At 43.9% G+C, this 14806-nt stretch overlaps 1 protein-coding gene across 1 annotated transcript in view; it reads left to right on the forward strand.

The window, feature by feature from the left end:
• The window catches only part of ESYT1 (extended synaptotagmin 1), a 169797-nt gene that overhangs the window by 28926 nt on the left and 126065 nt on the right, over positions 1 to 14806 (forward strand). The window lies entirely within an intron of this gene.

Raw genomic sequence — 14806 nt, forward strand, 5'->3', positions numbered from 1 at the left:
GAGAGAGAGAGCACCATGAGGGCTGTGCGTTACCAGAGAGAGAGCACCATGAGGGCTGTGCGTTACCAAAGAGAGAGCACCATGAGGGCTGTGCGTTACCAAAGAGAGAGCACCATGAGGGCTGTGCGTTACCAGAGAGGGAGAGAGCACCATGAGGGCTGTGCGTTACCAAAGAGAGAGCACCATGAGGGCTGTGCGTTACCAAAGAGAGAGCACCATGAGGGCTGTGCGTTACCAAGGAGAGAGCACAATGAGGGCTGTGCATTACCAAAGAGAGCGTACCACGAGGGCTGTGCATTACCAGAGAGCGAGAGAGAGCACCATGAAGGCTGTGCATTGCCAAAGTGGAAGGGCACCATGAGGGCTTTGTTTTACCAGAGAGAAAGAGCACCATGAGGGATGTTCGTTACCAGAGAGAGAGAGCACCATGAGGGATGTTCGTTACCAGAGAGAGAGCACCACGAGGGCTGTGCTTTACCAGAGAGAGAGAGAGCACCATGAGGGCTGTGCTTTACCAGAGAGAGAGAGAGAGAGAGCACCATGAGGGCTGTGCGTTACCAGAGAGAGAGAGCACCATGAGGGCTGTGCGTTACCAGAGAGAGATAGAGAGAGAGAGAGCACCATGAGGGCTGTGCGTTACCAGAGAGAGAGCACCATGAGGGCTGTGCGTTACCAAGGAGAGAGCACTATGAGGGCTGTGCATTACCAAAGAGAGCGTACCACAAGGGCTGAGCATTACCAGAGAGCGAGAGAGCACTATGAAGGCTGTGCATTGCCAAAGAGGAAGGGCACCATGAGGGCTTTGTTTTACCAGAGAGAAAGAGCACCATGAGGGATGTTTGTTACCAGAGAGAGGGAGAGAGCACCATGAGGGCTGTGCGTTACCAGAGAGGGAGAGAGCACCATGAGGGCTGTGCGTTACCAGAGAGAGAGAGCACCATGAGGGCTGTGCGTTTCCAGAGAGGGAGAGAGCACCATGAGGGCTGTGCGTTACCAGAGAGGGAGAGAGCACCATGAGGGCTGTGCGTTACCAGAGAGGGAGAGAGCACCATGAGGGCTGTGCGTTACCAGAGAGGGAGAGAGCACCATGAGGGCTGTGCGTTAACAAAGAGAGAGAGCACCATGAGGGCTGTGCGTTACAAGAGAGAGAGAGAGCACCATGAGGGCTGTGCATTACCAGAGAGCACCATGAGGGCTGTGCATTACCAGAGAGAGAGAGCACCATGAGGGCTGTGCGTTACCAGAGAGAGAGAGAGCACCATGAGGGCTGTGCGTTACCAGAGAGAGAGGGCACCATGAGGGCTGTGCGTTACCAGAGAGAGAGAGCACCATGAGGGCTGTGCGTTACAAGAGAGAGAGAGCACCATGAGGGCTGTGCATTACCAGAGAGCACCATGAGGGCTGTGCATTACCAGAGAGAGAGAGCACCATGAGGGCTGTGCGTTACCAGAGAGAGAGAGAGCACCATGAGGGCTGTGCGTTACCAGAGAGAGAGAGCACCATGAGGGCTGTGCGTTACCAGAGAGAGAGAGCACCATGAGGGCTGTGCGTTACCAGAGAGAGAGAGAGCACCATGAGGGCTGTGCGTTACCAAGGAGAGAGCACTATGAGGGCTGTGCATTACCAAAGAGAGCGTACCACAAGGGCTGTGCATTACCAGAGAGCACTATGAAGGCTGTGCATTGCCAAAGAGGAAGGGCACCATGAGGGCTTTGTTTTACCAGAGAGAAGAGCACCATGAGGGATGTTTGTTACCAGAGAGAGGGAGAGAGCACCATGAGGGCTGTGTGTTACCAGAGAGAGAGAGAGCACCATAAGGGCTGTGCGTTACCAGAGAGAGAGCACCATGAGGGCTGTTCATTACCAGAGAGAGCACCATGAGGGCTGTGCGTTACCAGAGAAAGAGAGCGCCACTAGGACTACACATTACCAGAGAGAGAGAGTAGTACCATGAGGGCTGTGTGTTAATGGAGAGAGGGTATGTGTGTTACTGTAGAGGGAGAGAGAGTGCCAGTAGGGCTTCACATTACCAAAGTGAGCGTGTGCACCATGATGGATCTGCCTGATCAGTGAGAGAGAACATAACATGAGAGATGTTTGCTAACAAAGAGAGTGATTACCATGAGGACTACACATTGCCAGAAACAAAGAGTGTTTTGAGGACTACACACTACTTGAGGGAAAGAGACAATCATGAGGGCTGTGTGTTACTGTAGAGAAGAGAGTACCAGTAGGGCTTCTTGTTACCAGAGAGAGTGTGTGCACCATGACGAATATGCCTGATCAGAGAGAGAGAGCGTAACATGAGGGATGTTTGCTAACAAAGATAGAGATATTGCCATATGCGGTTTCCCCAATTCCAATTCACATAACAGGAGATTGTGACTGGCTCTCAATAGGGCCATTTCACACATCTCTGGGGCAGCTGCGGAGCGAATTGCACAAGGTTCCTGTGCGTCTTTGGCTTTGTTTCAGGTCCAAATTCAGCCAAAAATTTGGGCCTGATTCATCCCTGAAACAGACCCCTGCTGTCAGCTGCATTTGTTTCAAGAGTGAACCCAGCCTTAGCAGTTGAATGGGAGTTCTTGTTTAATAATGCTGCATGGTCTCTACTGATGGCTAAAGTTTACCTTTAGAAATCCATTGCTCCTTATACCCCTGATCCCTCAGTCTATTAGAAACTACCTCATAGGATCACATGGGTGTAAACACCCATGTGATTAGATTCTGGTGCAAGCAAAAAAGGGTCCTGCACCAGTTTCATGTGAGTGCGGTGCGATCTGAGCCATACAAATCCATGGCTCAAATCGCACCCCAGAAACATGGGAATGTGCTCTGATTCCACTGTGAATTGCATGCGGTGTCTCTCACTGCAGCAATGTGAACCAGGGCTGATCCTGTGTATATGATGTAGCCAAAAAATGAATAATACTAAGGAGTTATCGAGTTACCGACTAAATTTCTGCTTAAGAAATTTGGCTTGCCTTGTGGTTGCCATGCCCATAATCCTGTGACTTAAATGAGAAAATAAAAACATCTCCCCGCCATATATACTGCCTTATATGTGTATACTTTAAAGCTAAAAATAATTGCAAAATACTTGGATGCAGTCTCAGGATTGCAGATGGGTCAAGAAAAGATGTCGGCACACCTGTAGCCACAGGCAGGCTCCATAATAATGAGCAAGGGAGTGTTGTAGTGTTGTAAATAATAGCCACAGGCTTTTCTTAGAGTACATTAATAAGACTGTGTGGCAGAACAAGTTTAAAGTTTAGGTTCTTGTGTTTCCCGAGGATACAGGAAGTGTTTTACTTTGCTATAAGTTTTTAAAGGAGTTCTGTAGTCTTAGCATTCCTTTTTAATTGTATAACATCAGCATTGTAATAACAATACAAACAATAATTATTACTGACAATCCAATAGAAGCTTACTTCAAGTTGTGAGCACTGCCTATCTGATGGCCATCTCTTTCTACAACTTCCTGAAGTCCCTGCACGTTTTGCAGCTTCCCCTCTCCTGTACTTTCAGTTTCTAAGGACTACATATCCCACTGTACCTTGCAGTGCCATCTTAAGAGCATTAAAGGGCCCTGGGCAATGCAGTGTACTGGGGCCCTGCCTACACAATCACCCACAAGAATAAAAATGCAAATTATTGATAAGGCGATATTTATTGGTACAGCAGTGCCAGGCTAATGACCGCTTCCAAGTTCGGCGGCTGAGTCCAGTGAACACTCACACAGACGGAAGTCAGACTCGACTGTCCTGTGTGTGCCTGTTCCTTTGGAGGTGGACAGACATTCCTGCAGTTGTGGGCTCCCCCTCCACGGCCCAAGTTGCCTGACAGCAGCGCAGGACCGACAGGCGCTTGCCACCTGCTAAGTTCGGAGGCAGGATGCACACAGGGAATCTGGACTAATGCTTGGCTGGGTCGCTGGGCAGGTGGGGCCCCCCGGGCAAGTGGGGCCCCCAGGCAACTGCCCTGCGTGCCCATTCAGTAAGATGGTCCTGGTACCTTGCTGCCTGCAAGCAGTGATTCCTGTACTGACTCCACCTCCTTAGGCCCTGTTCACACCTGGAGCGTTTTTCAGCTCGTAAAACGCTCATCTCCGAAGTCTCAAACCGCCCAATAAGGGAAATCCTATTAATTTCAAAGGCCCCTGTTCACATATGAGCAGTTTGTCGCCTGAAGCAAAACGCTTGAAGCTCAAGGTACATGAGCTTCTTTTTTGGCAGATTACAAGCATTTTTTATGACAATGCCTGCCTCCAAACTCCCGCAAAAAATGCCTGACAAATGCCCCAAAAACGCCTGAAAACAGTCGCTCAGAATGGAGCCTAAAACTCCACCTCGTCAGCACCTCTGTAGTCCCGAAGGCAAGCTCTGTGAAATGTGTGACACAGCAGTGCCTACTTACAGTGACTATGTGCCAAAGAATTCAAGGAAGTAAGTGTGTGAAATAATTGAAAATCAAAGTGGAAACAAATCTATGATTTTAATTGGTGCTTCCCAAAAGGTCCTATATTTTTACCACAATTTAAAGTAGTATTCTGGACAAACCGTCATTACTCCTAAAAATGCTTCCTCTTCCTCCTAATATTTGTTCTGTCTACCTTGTGCAAGAAAATATATGTATATCTATTTTCAGCCCACTCTAGTTTGGTCACTTGATCTCCTTGTGTCAGGCAGCGGTGGCTGCAGGGGAGAGGAGAGAGCGTTCAACAACAGCTGGTACTGCCTGACCGGTGACATCATCCAAAGGCTTACTATGGCCCCTCCATTGTCATTGCTTCCTCATTTCCTCTGCAGCTGGAGTTTTCTGATAGGGGGAAACCGGTTCATGTGACCAGAGTGGCCTGAAAACAGGTAAGTATACAGATCTTTTCTTACACAGGTAAGTTAGAAAAGGTGTTAGAAGGGGAGGGAGAATTTGTAATAGTTGGGGTTTGACCGGAATTCTTCTTTACGTTCAGTCAGTACTCTGCTGTTCATAATTCAAAACAAAGTCTTTGTAGGCTACATGTACTTCATACCTACAATGTAGGAGTTCTATATTCTAGCTATGTTGCTAATGCTGGTCATTTTCACTCTGTTTCCTAGTCTATTTGGGTCTATGCTGCCAATCATTATGCCTTACATATTCACCCTTTCCAGCAATCCAGTATCTAATAACCTTCTCCATTCCATTCATGGCCACTAAAGTCTATAACAGAAAAGCCAGCTGTTTAATTCTGACACCCAGTCCAAGACTGTAGAAAAAGTAGTAATTAAATTATAGACTAGAAGAATGCCCACCTATAGAATCTATCCTGTACCTTCAACCTAATTCAGCAAGGGAGTCTCAGTCTCTATGAAAGGTGCGAGCAGATAGATTGCCTTTGCCTAGTCTGGCTTTTCCCAGTAATATGACTGGCCCTTTAAGTGTTTAGCAGTACCCCCTCCTCCATATGCATCTTTGATCAATATAAATGTAGAAAGGTTGAATGAAAATAAAATGCCTCCCTGTTTATTACCTGTAAATGAATATGATTGTTTTATCAAATTAGCACAGAAATAATTCCTAGAGCATACCCTTGAATTATGTATATCATATTTTCTACACCAGATAACTATACCCATCAATATGTAGGTTTCAGGCTTTCTTTTTGAAACCCTGTCCTGACAGCATTCTCCGCTATACTTTGGTATCCATTAAGGCCTTCTTTAATTTTTTGTAAAAGATGGAAGTCCTAAGGTAGTGTGCAAAGTCTGGACTGGAGGGTGGATGATGTGGTAAGGTGGTGAGATTCAGACTCCAATAAGCCCAGGGTGCACAAACCATTCGCTATCCAAGAATAGCAATAGCAATCCTTTAGATTGTAAGCTCTCATGATCTCTGACCCCTCCTGTATTGTAACTGTACTATCTTCCTTTATTTTGTAAAGCACCGAGCAAACTGTTGGCGCTTAATAAATCCTATATAATATTATTAAAGTGGTTCTAAAGACATTAGGCTTTCTTTTAATACATTCTCTGCTTTAAGGTAAAAAAGCCTTCTGAGTGCAGCCCCCCCCCCCCTCATTATACTTACCAGAGCCCGATCTCGTTTCAGCGATGTGCAGAGATTCTCTTCCTCATTGGCTCAGAGACTCCCTCTTTTGCTCCTGCTGATGTCGATCACAGCTAGGGAGTGGGGGTGAGGCCGAGCCAAGTCTATGGACATACAGAACTGGCTCAGGACCGCAACCGTATGTGTGCCCTCATAGCAAGCTGCTTGCTATGGTGGGCACTTAGCGGGGTGTTGGAGCCAAGAGCACTGGGGGACTCCAGAAGAGGAGGATTGAGGCTGCTGTGTGCAAGACCATTGCACAGAGCAGGTAAGAAAAATGTTTATTATTTAAAAATGGTTTATATATCACTTTACAGTCACTTTAAATAATAATGTGACCCATATGGTCTTGGGAAATGCCTGTTCTGCCAATTTCTTTAATCAGTTTATTAAAATGTTCCTAGTGGTGCTGTCACAGGTCAGCCACACATTTGTTTGCACACAATTCAGCTATTCCCTTTTTGCCATATTTGCATGTTTTATACCCATTGACAAACCATACTCACTTCAACACTGTAAACATGAAAAACAGACTTGCATACATTCGTGAATATGTAATGACCTGCCACCAAACCTACACGACATGTCATTACTTGTTGAGTATCTGTTCTACCGTCTGTTGACAAGATATAAAAGTGCATCATTACTTTTCATTCCACCTTTGTATTTACAGAAATTTCTTTTGACAGTTGTACTCTGCCCTACCCAACTGTCTATCATATGATGTCTATAGGTGGCCTTTAGACTGCTCCATGAGAGGATGTAGAACACGTGTTTGCTGTATTTGAAGTACTTGGAGCTAATTGTTGAAGCCTTACATAGCAGATAGTTTATTTCTGTGACCTAATGGATATTGTATTCATTTACTTCATTATGTTGACTGTGCGGTATTACTAACATCATAACTCTGAGAGAATGATATCTCTGCAAGATTGCCTTCACTCTCAATAGGCACAGATCTCTGGCAACGATATTTGCATTGGCAGATGGAACTCTTTAACAAACAGAATTGCAGTGCCAGTGTCCTGACATGCTAAACATATTTTAACTGTTGATCCAAGGAGCGAAATGTTGCTATTGTTGTTTTTTTTTTTTTGTAGTAATCAAGACTTTTTCAACCAGGGTGCCTTGAGGTTTCTTTAGGGGTGCCTTGGCAAAATCCCCAAAAATTGTATATAAGGCAGCAGGTGGTTTAAGCCTGCCTTATAGTTACACAAAGCCACAGGTTATCATTATGTACCATCACGACTAGACACTGGCATCCTAACAACTAATGACATCATCAGTTGATAAGGAGGATGTCTGTCGCCTACACAGCATCCTTGTTTGACCCTCCTGTGCCCCTCTCCCTCAGCACTGGGGTGACATTAGCTGACTGATGGAGAGAAATTGAGGGAGAAGAGAAACATTGGCATACTAGTCGGCATCAGTGTGCAAATGTGTATTTTCTTTGGAAGAATAAATCACCTCTAATATTGGGTGTCCTACATGTGGATATTGCTGCATTACGTAAAACTTTTAGAATAGTTTTTTACACTTTAGAATGGGGTGCCTTGAGACTGTCCATAATTTTTAAAGGGTGCCTTGACTGAAAAAAAGTTGAGAAACACTGTAGTAATCCATTTTCATCTAGATTCAAAAGTAAAGAATTAAATGATGCCTGAACTGAGTTAAATATGGAGGCTGCTCTTGAAAATGTTAGTTGCCTGGCTAGATCTGCGTTTATTACATTGGAATATTAACCAGGAAAACTCTTGATAATCAGGAGTGTCAGAATCTGAGCAGAATACTTCATTTATATCTGAAGTCTTCTAATAGCACATCTCACTATCAAGTACCTATTTTTACAGTGCCATAGATGAGTAGGCCTACATAAAAAGCGGAACCTCCCGTTTTTGGGTAAAGTTCCGCTTTAATTTTAACACACATTTTAGTGATGATTCCTATTTTTCACCTCACCTACGCTTCACCAAAAAAAAAAAAAAATCAGGTGTGACATTAGTAGTATTCAACGGGGTCTCCAGGTTAAGGAGATATCGCCTATGACTAAGCTCCAAGGGGGGAGCAAAATACTTTGTGGGGATGGCCTGGTTGGAGTCCAGGCAGAGGTTGCCACATTCACACTGATCCCAGGGAAAACACGTATGTACTGCTACAGGGACCCCCCTCTTGTCTTAAATTGTAGCAGGATCTGGAACGAGCTCCATCCCATGCCAGCACTCTTAGTGGTGGATTCTTTGAGGATCTGTAAACCCCCCTGTTCCAGAGCGCCTGAGCGGCATAGTAACGGGTCATATTGGGATGTGCTACTAGTTGTCCACGAGAGCAGCTCGTAATTTATCAGCTCTAAACTGGCCTTTCACACAGATTAGAACACATCATCGGACTCCAATTAAAGCTGGCCATAGATGGTTAGAATCTCAGCCAGTTTGGCAGGGACTGGCCGAGATTCGAACCATAAATGGGCAGGCTGAATGTACCCAAGTTGATCGATTGATGCCACGGGAGTCAGTGTTGATGGGGGAATCAAGCAATTTTCTTTCTTGAACCTGCTTAAGTCGTGGTGGCTTGGTTTCTGAGAGATTTCGACATGCATACAAGTGGGCAATCTGATCGTTTGGTACCTTTCTACCCTGCTGAGCTTCTAAATCGTTACAGGCAAACAAGTAGGATAAATTAGAATCTGTATGTGAATAAAAAGAATCTAGTAAACGCCCTACTTATTTGGGGTCCAGTAGTGTGATTTGTTTCCGGAAATGGATGGTCTGCATGTATCACAGTAACATTTTTTGGATCAGTTGGGAGGTAATAATTGTTGACGCCTACTGCAGTCCAAAAGCAGCATATTGATGTAACCAGGCAAGGCCAGTGTTTGTGACAAATGTATTGATGAAATTTGTACTCCCACCTTTTCTTACTCTTAACGAACACTGACCTTGTAGCACTGTACAGCCTATTTCCATGTGACACGCAGCATTAGAGGTAATGAAACTAGCAGTGTCATTCCACTAAATATCCAGACCTCACCATCTGCCAGATCAACAATCAGGCTAAAAGAAATGATGATGTCCTTGACTCACCCCAGACAATGAAATGCATCATGCAGATGGCCCATCCAGAATGTGCACTTTTACTGAAACTGTCATTACATTTCCCAAATCAAACCTCTTTGGTTAATGTGGCCTTAAAGGCATAGTGTAAAGGTGTCGTTGGATATGAGATGATGGACTGCATGTGGGAAAGTAGTTAGAGCTCTTGTCCGAGCAGAGATGATGCTGGGTGTGGTGGAAATCAATAAGTTCCTTTTTTTTTTTTTTTTTTTTTTCTTTTTTTTTTTTTTATCGACTAGTAGGTAATGGACATCCATTCTAATTGGCCCCAGTGTGTGTGTGTGCGTGCGTGTGCATGTTCTTGCACGTGTTTGACTGTGTAAGGCTCCTTTGGGGTAGGTTTTTTTTGTGAAATTTTCAATGCACTCTCTATGTTTTTTTTTTATGTCATTTTTATTAAGAAAGTAGAAAATGCTTTTCCAAAGATACATTACAGGAAGGGTTGTAGGATACAGCTTTTTGTTTCTTAAAAATAGTCAATCGGAGAATAAAATAAAGCTTTTAACCAATTCTTGGTGGAGAAAACAAGGTAAATAGTCAATCTATCTAGCCAAAGCAGTTTTGTTTTTTTTTTTTTTTGTAAATGAGTCAAATAAAAATTTAAAAAAAAAAAATCACCAACTGGGCAATATATCTCATCTCTTTGGATGCCAGCAGACTGCATTTGACCCCACTTCTTGGGAGGGAAAAGGGGGGATAGTGGAAATTGGCCATGATTTTATATTCTCTTTTCTCCTTGCATTAATGTAATGCACTTTTCCACATCTTTGTTGTGGTGTTTTTTTTGTTTCTTTTTTAACTAAATGTGTGTTGCCCTTTCTACTGTCTTTTTAAGCCCTGGTTCACACTCTAACTCACACAGGAACGGCACGGCATTTCTGTGCAATTCACTTGCAATTCAGTGTGGTGCGATTTGAGCCGATTCATTTTGAATGGGCTCAAATCCCACTGCAAAGAGGAGGAACCCCCAATGGGACTTTAAAGGTCTTCAAAAGTAATCCACTGCTATTGAGCAATGAAAAGAGTAATTTTTTATATAAAAAGTATAATTTTATTTACAAAAAATTGTGTAGACAAAAAAAACATAATATACAATACATATATAGAAATCAAATGGGTGGCTAGCCCTAAAATGACAACATAATGTGATGACCAGGTACAATGTAACAGTGAACATGAGTAAACCGTATGGTTATTAAACCCGACGCGTTATTACACTTCAAATCAGATGTGAACTTTCCAGTCTCTGCAGGATTGGAAGATAGTCAAACATGATCCCAGCAAAACTCTAAAGGGAGGAGAAGCACACAAGGAGAACCAACGAAACCACCCAAAGGACGCAGAAACAGTCAGGGCCAAAGATATTGCTGCTATAGATGGTAAATCACGACGGATAGTAAATAAAGCCTGACAAGGGGGGTAATCGTGCCACCTCTCCTGGGACACAGTCCAAGCCGAGACTGGAACTATCTTCCAATCCTGCAGAGACTGGACAGTTCACATCTGATTTTTAAGTCTATGGCTTTAAGTAACTGACTCATCACTGTCATAGGTACTCTATTTCACAAATGTCTGTACAACACCCCTGAAGACGGATAACCTTCCAGAAACGCGTCGGGTGTAATAACCATACGGTTTACTCATGTTCACTGTTATATTGTACCTGGTCATCACATGATGTTGTCATTTTAGGGCTAGCCACCCTTTTGATTTCTATATATGTATTGTATATTATGTTTTGTCTACACAATTTTTTGTAAATAAAATTATACTTTTTTATATAAAAAATTACTCTTTTCATTGCTCAATAGCAGTGGATTACTTTTGAAGACCTTTAAAGTCCCATTGGGGGGTTCCTCCTCTTTGTTCTATTTTTCGGGATGTGGTCTCACCATTAAACTCCTTATTCCCCCAACCAGCCCCATATCAAATCACACTGCATGGCAGATAAAAGAAGTGCCTCCTTTTTTGGAGCTGCACCACAACCACATTGCATGGTCATTTTGCACCATGCAATCCATTGCAGGCAAATTGCACTGTGTTTGAGATCCCTTTGGGGTGGGATTGACACCCGCAGGGGATCAGAAACACAATGCGGTGAAAACTTATAGGTAATGCGCAGGGATCGCTGAGTTTCCTGTGCCGTCTATACCGAGGCTTAATGAGCCCTTTTTGTGTTGCTTTTATAGTCCTGATGAGTGATGGGCTCGGACATGTTCGGATGGAGCCCGCTAGGAAACCGTCACTGCACAGGCCAATCATAGACAGTGAGGCATTTACCAGCCGCCAGCTGCACATACACACGCTGCCTATGATTGGCAGTGTGCAGTGCTGGCTTCCTGGTGTGCTTGATCCGAACACACCTGAGCCCATTGCTAGTCTTGATCTGCCTGTGCACCTGACTTTTAATCAAATACAGAAATCTTTGGACATACTAAACTTGGGAACTGGAAGAAGGTTCTGCCTGAAAACCATAGACAATACAGTCCCTTATGACATCAAGTACCTATAATGCTTATGGTAGCAAATGGCCATGAGTTCTTAACCTTAGACTGTTTGGAAGCTGAGGAAAAACCAAAAATCTGATCCTCATATGCTGACACGTGTCTTGATTAATGTGATGGGTCCTGTAGTAAAAATTGGCCGCTCTTCCCCCACTCCATTGCAGCTGTACAGACCTGCTATATATATGTTAACATGTGTTGTTGTAAGGCAGCCCATTCATATTGAATGGGTTGTTAACATATGGTAATCTGGACCTGCACCTTTTTGTTTTCCAGTACAGAGGAGCACAATGAACAAATGGTTCACATATGTGTGTTGTGGTGTGCTGAATCGCAAGTTGGTTGTGGTTCGATGATGTCTATTGATGTGCCATTCAAAATGAACTACAGTTTACCATGTGTTACTGCAACATAAAGATGTAAATCTGGCTTTATAGTGATACTAAAGCCTTGTGTTTTTTTTTTTTTTTACTAACAATCATGTTATACTTGCCTGCTCTGTGCAATGGTTTTGCACAGAGCAGTCTGGATCCTCCTCTTCTCAGGTCCCTCGTCGGGGCTCCTCCCTCCTCCTGGGTGCTTGCTGGGTGGCAAGCTGCTTGCTGTGGGGGCACCCAAGCAGGCGTGCTCCCGACCCGCAGCTCTGTGTCCATTCACACATGGAGCCTTGATTCGGCCCAGCTACCTCTGTCTCTTGATTGGCTCACTGGATCTGATTGACAGCCAATGGCTCCGGCCGCTGCCAAAAGTCAATTGAGAGTGTAGGTCCCCAGAGAGGCAAAGCTCTCCTGGACATCAATGGATCCAAAGGGGGCTCAGGTAAGTAATGGGGGGGGGGTTTACCTTCATACAAAGAATACATGCAGGTAAAAAACATTGTTCCTTTACAACCACTTTAAGGCACACATACTTACCTTAGTTCCATAAGTCTGATGTGTACAGGGGCTCAGGTAAGTACTGGGGGGGGGGTTTACCTTCATACAAAGAATACATGCAGGTAAAAAAACATTGTTCCTTTACAACCACTTTAAGGCACACATACTTACCTTAGTTCCATAAGTCTGATGTGTACAGGGTCCCTTACCAGCATCTTCTCCCTGGGTTTTTCCAGGTGCCAATCTTTAGCTATTTTGATTGGCTGGCATGGAATGTGCCTCCTGTGCATACACTGGAAGTGTGCTGGAATGTAAATTGAGCTCCACAGTATGTACTTCACCGAGGATTACGAATGCAAATGGACTATATTGCAGAAAAGAACATGTCTCTTCTGCAATTAAAGCGGATGTATACTCATTCTGATCACTTTACTCTAAATTAATAATAGCAGGATATTTTATTTATTGTAAAATTTTATTCTTCTCTTACCGGCTTCCTTTCCGAGTAATTGTTGTTTTTCTTTTAAATGACGTCACCCGCGCATGCGTCGTTCGGTTCGCCCTAATTTTCCGGCAAGCTTCTGCTGCTGGAAAAAATGCTGGGTCTATGCCGAGGCTGCGTCATTTCCTATTGTTGTCGTCAGCCCTGAGATCCCGCGAGACTCTGGAGTAAGGTAGCAACAGGATCGGCTACTATTCGCTGTATAAGGTTTCCTTAGTAACCGGGAACGAAAACGTGGCTTGGATACGGCAAATATTGCGCATGCACGGGATTATGGCCAAGGAAACATACTGAGGGTGGAAGTAAGGTACTGCACAAACTGGGAAGACCTCAGTTATGATGGTGGTGGCTAGGAACAAGCAGGAGGGTTCCACAATCTCACAATTTGTAAAAGTAAGAACGATTTTGATCCATACTAGTGGCTTTTTAATTGAAAACAAGTAGTTACATTAATACAATGCTTAAATGTGATATCAATGTCAGAGTTTACAGAGCTTTAAAGAGGTTGTAAACTCCGTTAATTTTTTTATTTTTTTTTACAAGCTGAAAGAGAAACACATAATGAGCTAGTATGCATCGCATACTAGCTCATTATGAAATACTTATCTTAGAACGAGCCCCTGCCGTGCCGTCCGCTCACCTCTATGACGGGCGACATGTCCAGTCACCCGTCTTCCGGGATCGCGGCATCCGGCCATCTGATTGGCCTGGAGCCGCGGTGACGTCACTCCCACGCACGCGCGCGGGAGCCGACAGTCATGGCACGGGTCTCTGAAGAAACGGCACCAGCGGCTGTTCCTTCAGAGCGCATGCGCCAGTGACATCACTGGCTGCATGTAAGGTAAATATCTCCTAAACGGTACATGTTTAGGAGATATTTACAGTACCTATAGGTAAGCCTTATCATAGGCTTACCTATAGGTACAAGTGTCAGAGGAGGGTTTACTTCCTCTTTAAGAGCCTGCCTGTTTGTAATATTTTAGTTTGTAACTTTAGTCCTGCTTTAATGTTTTCAATGCAGGGTGCTTAGTTCTAGAGAAAATCTAAATTTTGTCAGTTCCTTACATTCAGCTTTTGCTCTGTTTGCACTTCACTGCAGTTTTATTATCGTCTACCCTGAATTGGACTACTGTTTTTGTGAAGATACCTTTCTCACACTAGTCTCATGCATTGAGGCCCCAAGGCCATAGGCAATAAATAGACCGCCCCATCCTGTTTGTGTACATAATTTCTTCAAAGCACTTTACTAACATACAGTATTAGGCTTCATGCACACAGGTGCATTTGCTCGTACAGCATAAATACAGCATATTTGTGTGCCTGGGATGCCCTGGCGCTACATACAGCCCATAGACACGAATAGGTGAAAGAGGCTGTACACATCTATGAGCCGTTACTTGCGCAAAGTGGCACACGTGCACTCATGTAGTTTTCTGAAGGCATCTATGTTTGGGATATTACGTCTGTGCACAGACATGTATGGGAATGCACAACTCGACTGAAGTCAACCTACAGGTGCATCTAAAAGAAATTAGAATATCATCAAAGTTAATTTATTTTGGCAATTCAATTCAAAAAGTGAAACGTGTATATTATATAGATTCATTACACACAGAGTGATATATTTCAAGCATTTCTTTCTTTTTAATTTTGATGATTTTGGCTTACAGCCAGTGAAAACCCAAAATTCAGCATTTCAGAAAATGTGAATATTACATAAGACCAATA

Source organism: Pelophylax lessonae (genome assembly GCF_965119305.1).
Source record: "Pelophylax lessonae genome assembly, chromosome: 2".
Lineage (NCBI taxonomy): Eukaryota > Metazoa > Chordata > Amphibia > Anura > Ranidae > Pelophylax > Pelophylax lessonae.